At 45.1% G+C, this 7,998-nt stretch overlaps 1 long non-coding RNA gene and 1 other non-coding gene across 2 annotated transcripts; both read right to left on the reverse strand.

Moving 5' to 3' along the window:
* Positions 1–984: 984 nt before the first annotated feature.
* Positions 985–1,116, reverse strand: LOC116104349. The gene has a single exon (XR_004123854.1). It is a non-coding gene; the product is annotated as a small nucleolar RNA SNORA17 (small nucleolar RNA).
* Positions 1,117–2,208: 1,092 nt separating this feature from the next.
* LOC116103657 lies at positions 2,209–7,442 on the reverse strand. Its single transcript, XR_004123530.1, has 2 exons — positions 7,322–7,442; positions 2,209–2,639 (listed from the first exon to the last, which is right to left on the reverse strand). It is a non-coding gene; the product is annotated as an uncharacterized LOC116103657 (long non-coding RNA).
* Positions 7,443–7,998: the final 556 nt, after the last annotated feature.

Below are 7,998 nucleotides of genomic sequence, written 5' to 3' on the forward strand. Positions count from 1 at the left end.
TAGGCAGGGTGCAAGGGCCACTTTCCTAAGTGCTGCAGTTGGTGAGGGGCAAGGCCAGCTCTCCTGCTCTCATGACCCCAGGGTCAGCTCTTTTGCCTACTGCAAGTGGAGAGAGGTGAAAAGGGGAAGAGGGTACCTCTCTATCATCCATGAAACTGCACAGGAGGTGAGGGGTAGGGCCAGCTCTCCCACACTAGTACCCTTGGGGGCATGGCTCTTGTACAACTCCTGCAATATGCTGGGCCAATCTCCTGGGCTCTACAGCTGGGGTCAATTCCCTTGCTCTCATGCGCCCAGGGCCAGATCTCCCACGATGTCCCAGGGGTGGGACCAGTTCTGCACAGCACTTAGACTTCCAACATGTCTCAGGCCTGGCCTTTGGTGGTAACAAATCCCTGCTGCTTCAGGGCCAGGTACCTAGGCATGGCCCCTGGTGGCAGCACAGGCTTGAATTGCACCATTGTTCCAGGTGTCATCAGTGGCTCATTAGGTCATTCCTCACTACCTTCGAGCCTCCAGATCTGCTTCTCTTCATCGCGTCCACATTCTTCTGTTTTTCTTTCTGTTCCTTTTGCCCACCACTTACTTGCTCCTCTTAGAGGCACCCAGGGTCTCTGAGTGTCTGGGGTTATCTCATGAATGGTCTCAGGAATGCAATGCCCCACTTGCGCATTATGGTTCTGGGCAGTTGTCATCTCATACATAGTTGCCCTGCCCTTCCTCCTCCCCCTCCCCAATTTCTTGACACCCAATTGGTGGTCATCTCAGGCTCACTTCTCACCAGGCCCATTGAGTGGCCCTATATGAGGCTTGTCTGTCTCAGGCTCATTCCCACCGGAGACCCTCAGTCCCATGTGGGGTTCTTCTAGTCTATGGCTTGCTCCCAGTCCTGGAAGCCATTGGGGGTTGGGCTGGTGGTAGTCTCAAGTTAGCTGAGCCCCTGGCACAGCACTGGTGGTCATCTCAGGCTCACATTTTGCAGGGAATGTTAAGCTAGTAATCACTCAGATATTCATAGGTCAGAACACTGAACATAGACATAGCCTCTCTCCTCTCTGCCAGCTACTAACACACATCTGACATAGCAGTCACACCTGCAATGCTTCCAGGGGCAGAACACACAGGATTTTTAAGTCATAATGGTGCCACATGTCAGGCATAATGTGTGCCCAAATAACTTACCTTTATGTTCTATATTCTTCAAGTATGTAGCTATCCAAACCCAGAGCCCAATGCTGAATATCTTTCTCCTAAAGCCATTTATAGAAGTGATTTCTATGTCAGGGAAGATTCAGAAAGAAACAGTTGACATAGTGCAATTGGACCATGTAAAGAAAATAAAGACACTATTTATAAGGATCTGAGCAGAGTACAGGCACTCCACAAAGCATGGTACATCGGAGTGGTGTGTAATAACAACGTGATGCCATTCCTACCATGAGACCCAAGGGAGCAATGGCAGTGCTTTCCCAGAGCTAGAACACAGAGAGGTTGAGGGATGAGACTACCCAAGAACTTAGGGGAGGGGATTCTGCTTTCAGGAACACCATTTACTATATCCAAATCAAAGCAATAGCATCCATTGGCATAACCACTTAGGACAACCTCCTGGATACATAGCCGTTAGTGCTAAGGCTTTAGCTGGGGATTTAAACCCAAGACTTGGCACATGTGATTCATAAGCAGCTACATCTCCAGCCCTCAGAGAGCTTGCTTCTTGCCGTATATTACTATGCCTTTATTTAAATTCTCTTTTATTTATTGCCATTCTCTCTTGTTGGAATGGAAGTGCTTCCCAATGCGTGGCTGTTATAAGCATTGGGAGTCACTTTGCATACCTTTGCTGCTCCTGTAGTCATACAGCCAGAAGCAAGAAGAACCAGGGCGTCCGTGGACCCTGAAGCAGTGATGATATGGATATCAGCGAAGGCACAGCAGCTCAGGCTACAGGAAACAAGCAACTCTTCCCAGTCTACTGTAAACTCTGAGGGAGGAGAGACCATCACATTCTAGGACTCCTCCTGGAGCATCAGAGACAGTTTTGCTGTGAGTGAGCGGATGAGGTTTCCTCTGCTTTCTACACCATAAGGTGTCCCTAGAGACTGCTACAAGTCATAACTAAAAACCATCTGAGGAAAGTCACCTCGTGTTCTGTTCAGTTCCTCTACTCGGACATCAAAGTGAGTGGGACACAAAGGGACGACTGGACAGGGTGAAACTCTGACAGCATTTAATATACTTGCAGCTGATCAAGGATTTGGGCTGTCCTCAAATGCTTTTCTGGGTCTGCCTCAGACATCTAGTCCCTGCTTTTGATGTTCTTAAGATCCATCCCCTAAAATCAACCCCCGCTCCCTCAGCCAGTGGCTTGGAAGTGATAGCTGAGCACTGCCTATCTTTTCTGACCAGGCTTCTTGCCAGCAGATTTTTCTGCATTCTGCTACGTGATTCTGGTTTTCCTTTCCCCAATACACTTTTTTTTCATCTCAACTGCTCTTCGGATATGCCTTATTTTGATGGTGAACAGCTTGGTACAATTTTCTGGGTTTCTCTGCCAGACAGATTCCTCTTATCTCCCTCGATGTGCTGGGATGCGTTTGACCTTCTGCCATTGACATCAGAAGGGTGAGGTCTTTTTCCTGCAGATAATATAAAGCAGACAGTTTCATCTGTTAGATTTATTACGAGATCTGAGGAGTGAGGAAGAGATAGCAGAGGGTGGCTATAATTATTCGGTCTCCTGAATGTACTGCTGCAGAAACCCGGACTTGTCCACATGCACATATTCAAAATGAACTAAAGCTTTAATAGAGACCATAGCGCAGAGAACGTATGTAGGTCAGCGATGGGGTATTTTACCTTGTATGCAGAACCGTGGATTGTTCCTCTAATCTACACTACCAAAAAAGAAAGAATAATCTCATTACTCTCTCTCTTTGCAACCAAGGGTATTCTCACGTATGCTTTAAATTAATATAAAATTAAAGTGTTGTATTCATTTCTTAGTGACCACCGATGTTAACATAAGACAATTGCCTACCATGTGGGGGAGGGCTGCTGTGGTGAGGCAATCCTCTTGAGGACTCCATTTCTACTTCTGTAGTTGTTAGCAAACAGGAACATAAATACAGTAAGCTATTCAAAAACCTTTAGTCATTTTTTAAAAGATTTTTTTTTCATGTGTATGAGTGTTTGCCTGCATGTATGCCTGTGTATCTCGTGTGTGTGATACCCTCAGAGGCCAGAAGAAGATATCAGACTCCTTAGAATTGGAGTTACAGAAGGTTATAAGCCATCATGTGGGTTCCCGGCCTGCATCCTACACACTTCTCACTCTCCAATCCGCAAGACAGGATGGCTGTCCCTTCTTCCCTTGTTCCCTCTTCCTCTCTTGGACCCGGAAAGCCTGCCTCCTCATCTTCATCCAGTGATTGGCTTCTTCTCATCTTTATAAGCCAATCAAATAATTTGGGGGAAATTCCCCTACACATGCCTACTATAGCATCACAGGTGGCTTCTGCAGGACCCGGGTCTAGAAGTGTGCTGCCACGAGTCCTAACACTGACTTTAAGCTTTGGAGGCGTCCGGCTGCAGAAATATCTACACTCACTTCAATCAGAGTCTTTGCAGGGACATTCCAAGATTGGTAGTTAGAAAAGAAGTCCAGCCGGGCAGTGGTGGCGCACGCCTTTAATCCCAGCACTTGGGAGGCAGAGGCAGGTGGATTTCTGAGTTCAAGGCCAGCCTGGTCTACATAGTGAGTTCCAGGACAGCCAGGGCTATACAGAGAAACTCTGTCTCGAAAAACCAAAAAAAAAAAAAAAAAAAAAAAAAAAAAAAAAAAAAAAAGAAAAGAAGTCCAGATGATGTTTAATGTCCAGCCAAAACTAAGAACTACTAGCTCAGGCTAGCATTCTTAACCCTTAGCTCCACCAGCAGGGATGCCTCCAAGGCTCCTTCAACTGAAGGTGGCTGCTCCCCACCACTAGAGTTGGCTTCAGTAGGCTGGAAGTAGAAACCAAGCATCTGCGTATTTAACAAATTTCCAGTCAGGCTAATGCTCTTATGGGAACTACAACACAAGAGGCACACAGGAGACTATCTCTAGAAACTTTATATAGGAAAGATCTTCAACTCAGACAGCTTAAGGAATTTATTGGAGTCACAGAGGAGTTTACTAACAAAACCATGACTATAACAGAGGCCTCACATTCCCTCTCCTGATGGCAGGTGACAGATAGTGATGAGAGTTAGGCCATTGGGAGCTATCATAAAGACTACTCTTCCTAAACAAAATAGAAAGGTTTGAAGAGGTGGGTAAAATAACCTACTTGCAAGTGTAGGCATCCAGAGGATGTAGAAGTTGATACCACACTAGAACCAAGATTTGGGGAGGACCAGAAGGGTGGAAATGGAGGCTGTGATGTTCGTTGGGCAGCCTGCATTCTAATCCATGCTCAGGAAGGGGCACATCTGTCTTCTTGGACTTTTTTATCTCCTTCAACCACCTCTCAACCTCCCTAACCCACATAGACACAAATCACCAGGTCAGGAAATACGTGGATTAATGGCTATGTTTCTTCCAATCTCTCTTATAAGAGAGCACATGATTTGTTCCGCTGTTTCCCTTGGCCTCTCCATCTCACTCACATTCTCTGTGAGGGAAGATTTCCCCAAATACAGATACCCTATGGCCACATCTGACATTGACTTTAGACAATGTGCCTAAGGGTCTGGGGCACCGCTTTTAGGTTGGGTGTGAGGCATCTTCCCAGCTGTGTCACAGGACACAGTGCACTGGTAACAGGGATTTTGCCTTTCAGAGCCACTGGAGTGTGCCTTTGTGACTCCCAGAACTGCATCGGCATGCCCTTCACGGTGGTATAGCTTTGCCTAGAGGCCTGGGGATGACAGAAGCTTATATCCCCACCATAGGTGAGTCTAACGTAGACCCAGCTGTGAGATCCTCTGTCCATATTGGGCACTTAATGAGTAATCTTCAACTCATTAAGTTATCAGGTCTTCTGATTTGTTTGGTTCTTGGGAAGAGGGCTTAATGACAGAACTTTCATAATGTCTATATTTTCTGAGTAGTGTGGGAAATATCTTCAGCTTGAGATTGAAGCAGGAACTGATTCTCTCATACAAAAATAAAGAAGAGAAATGAAACTGCACATGCAGAGCAGGTGTGGGCACTCACTTATATCTTAAAATGTATTTCTATACAAGCACAATAAAAAAAAAACCCTTTGGTTTTGATTGACGCAAGCAAACCCTTAAGAACACTTGACTATAGAACAAAATAAAATCAGGTCCATTGATCACAGCAGCAATGTAAGAGAACAAGTCCAAACCGGGGTCCAAAGTGAACTCACACAGGCCTTGCAACCGCACTGCTCTCACGGCTGTTATCTTAGGCTAACGTCAGAGTCCAACTTTTGTCTTGTTTGTTGTCTATAGCGTCTATATTTGGAAGTGGGTGTAGGGAGTTGGTCTGGTGCTGCTATGTATTCAAATGGTAAATACTGGCCCCCAAGGTCTGGCTGCCCCCACAATGAGGAAATTCTCACATACACCGGCTTTTGTTGTGCAAACCTTGCTCCCCAATAACACCTGTGATTGGCCAATAGATAGAGGTAGGTGGGTTTTCACTTAGCTGCCTGGGGGTTACATGTAGAGACCGGAGAGAAAATAGAAAGGACATCAAGAGAGGAGTAGGCTGCCATGACAGGAGATGGAGCAGTAGAAACAGCAAGTGACAAGGGACATATGGCTGGGATGTAAGAACAGCTCCAAACCTGCCTAATCCAGGCTTTCGGCTTGTAAGTAAAATTATATTTGTATTGTAATTGAATTGCGTGTCTTTCCTACGGGTTAGCTAGAATTTGTATGTTATTTTACAAGTGGGTCCATCTGCTGCTTTGTTTCATAGTCTCCAGTTGACTCACTCCTTCCAAGCGTTTTTCTTTACACCGACGTGTATCCATACTTCCAACTACTGGCAGCCACCTTAAGTAACAAGTCATTAAAATCATTTCTTCACATCACCACAGGGAGCCATGCCCTTCCTTGACCAGCAGTGATGGCCACAGCCACGATATAGTCACAGTAGGAGAAAACAAGCACATTCCTAACACTTCCCACAAACACACTTTGAGATAAAGCACACAGTCCAGTTCTTTCTGTCTTCCAGTTCCAAACACTTTAAACAGTCAAGATTGCGCATGCAATGGTTGCTGTAACATTTTCACAAGCCGTTAAGTATGTTACAAGGATATGCACTGGGTAGTCTGTCAGGCTTCAAGATTCAGACTTTATTATTGACCACATGGTTATCTCTGGGCAAAGGATTTCTTAGTTATTATATGTAACAAGTCAATTGACTAGCCGAAACCACTTACAAGTCACATCTGATAAGGACCTACATGTATGTAGGATATATTTACATATAATCCCTATAACATCATGATGATGATGATGATGATGATGATGATGATGGAGTCAAATCTTGTAAGTGGATAACAAATTTTATACCAAAAATACATGTTTGGCTTTTTAATCACAAGTAAATACACTGAGTCAACAATGAGTCATCAGAACTAATTGCTAACAAATTAAAACTGCAGTGATACTTCACAAACACACAAAAATAGAAATAATACAAAATTCATTGGCAATTACAACCGTTGGTGAGAATGTGAAACCACTTTGTGATGGGCCTTATTGAACTTTCCCTAAGGAGACGTAAGCAAATCTACCCACACCAGACAGAATATGGGTTCCACCCGACTCTAGCTTGGTAGGTAAATCAGTGAATTTACTGAGCTTGCCTACAGGACTACATAAGGATTGGTTACACACACGAACATGGATGACCCCTAAATAGTCCTGTCACCCAGAGGTCTCATGTCCGTGGATAAACACATCCTCATGTCTTCACAGCTGGAGTCTCTCCATCCTCCTAAGCTTCCACCCTGTAGACTCTAGCACAGCAGTTCTCAACCTGTGGGTCTAGACCCCTTTTGGGTTAGAATGATCAAAAGAGGGGGAGGTCATCTAAGACCATTAGAAAACACGGATATTTACATTACAATTCACAGTAATAGCAAAACCGCAGTTATGATGCAGCAAGGGAAATAATTTTGTGATTTGGGGTCACTACAGCTTGAGGAACTGAATTAAAGGCTCACAGCAACAGGAAGTGTGCTTGTCTAGAGTCCTCCTGACCCCTCCTTATGAGGAATGTCAACAGGCCCAATTACAAGGGATGAGTACAGGTAACCACCGCTGCCCTGATTAAGATGTCAGGTTCCACAATTACCTTCTGCTGCTCTCACCATGGAAGAGTGGGTGCCGTAGATGTCTATTTTCCTCCATCTGTGGTTGAGCACTGGACTGCTACAGTCGCTACAGCAACGATTGCTGTTTCTTCGGCAGTTTCACTAAATACGTTTCTATAGTAACCACCACTCAGGGAAATAAGAAGCTTCCCTCCGATGAAGGGGGACAGTGGCAGTAACAGTAACGTGTGGGTATTAACATAAATTCTTCGAAGGCAATCTGATGGGCGCATCACATCCAGTTAGCAGAACAGTAGCAGTGGCTTTCCCATTAAGGTCTATGACATGAGGCTTTTAACCGGAGTTAAAGTAGCAAATGTGAATTCCCTCTAGCAGCGTGCCTCAGATGCAGTTGGAAAATAAGCTGTTGCATTTGTAGCAGCCGTGCCACTGTCGCATCTGTGGGCACATCTTGCTTGGCAAGATAGAGCAGACACCACCACCATCTCCCCCCGACCCCCCACGCTAGGTAGAACTGTTGATGGTGTTTGCCTCCAGCCATTTGGACTGTCTTCCTCTGCCATGAAAGGTAGCTAGCAAGGAGACGCTTACAACTTGAGTTCCGGCTTTATTTCTCCACATCCTACATAAAGCCTGTGCTAGATCCCACATTAGGGACTTACCTCTTGGAAGTTGATTCTTTTTTTTTTTTTTTTTT

The sequence above is a fragment of the Mastomys coucha genome, unplaced genomic scaffold (genome assembly GCF_008632895.1).
Source record: "Mastomys coucha isolate ucsf_1 unplaced genomic scaffold, UCSF_Mcou_1 pScaffold21, whole genome shotgun sequence".
Lineage (NCBI taxonomy): Eukaryota > Metazoa > Chordata > Mammalia > Rodentia > Muridae > Mastomys > Mastomys coucha.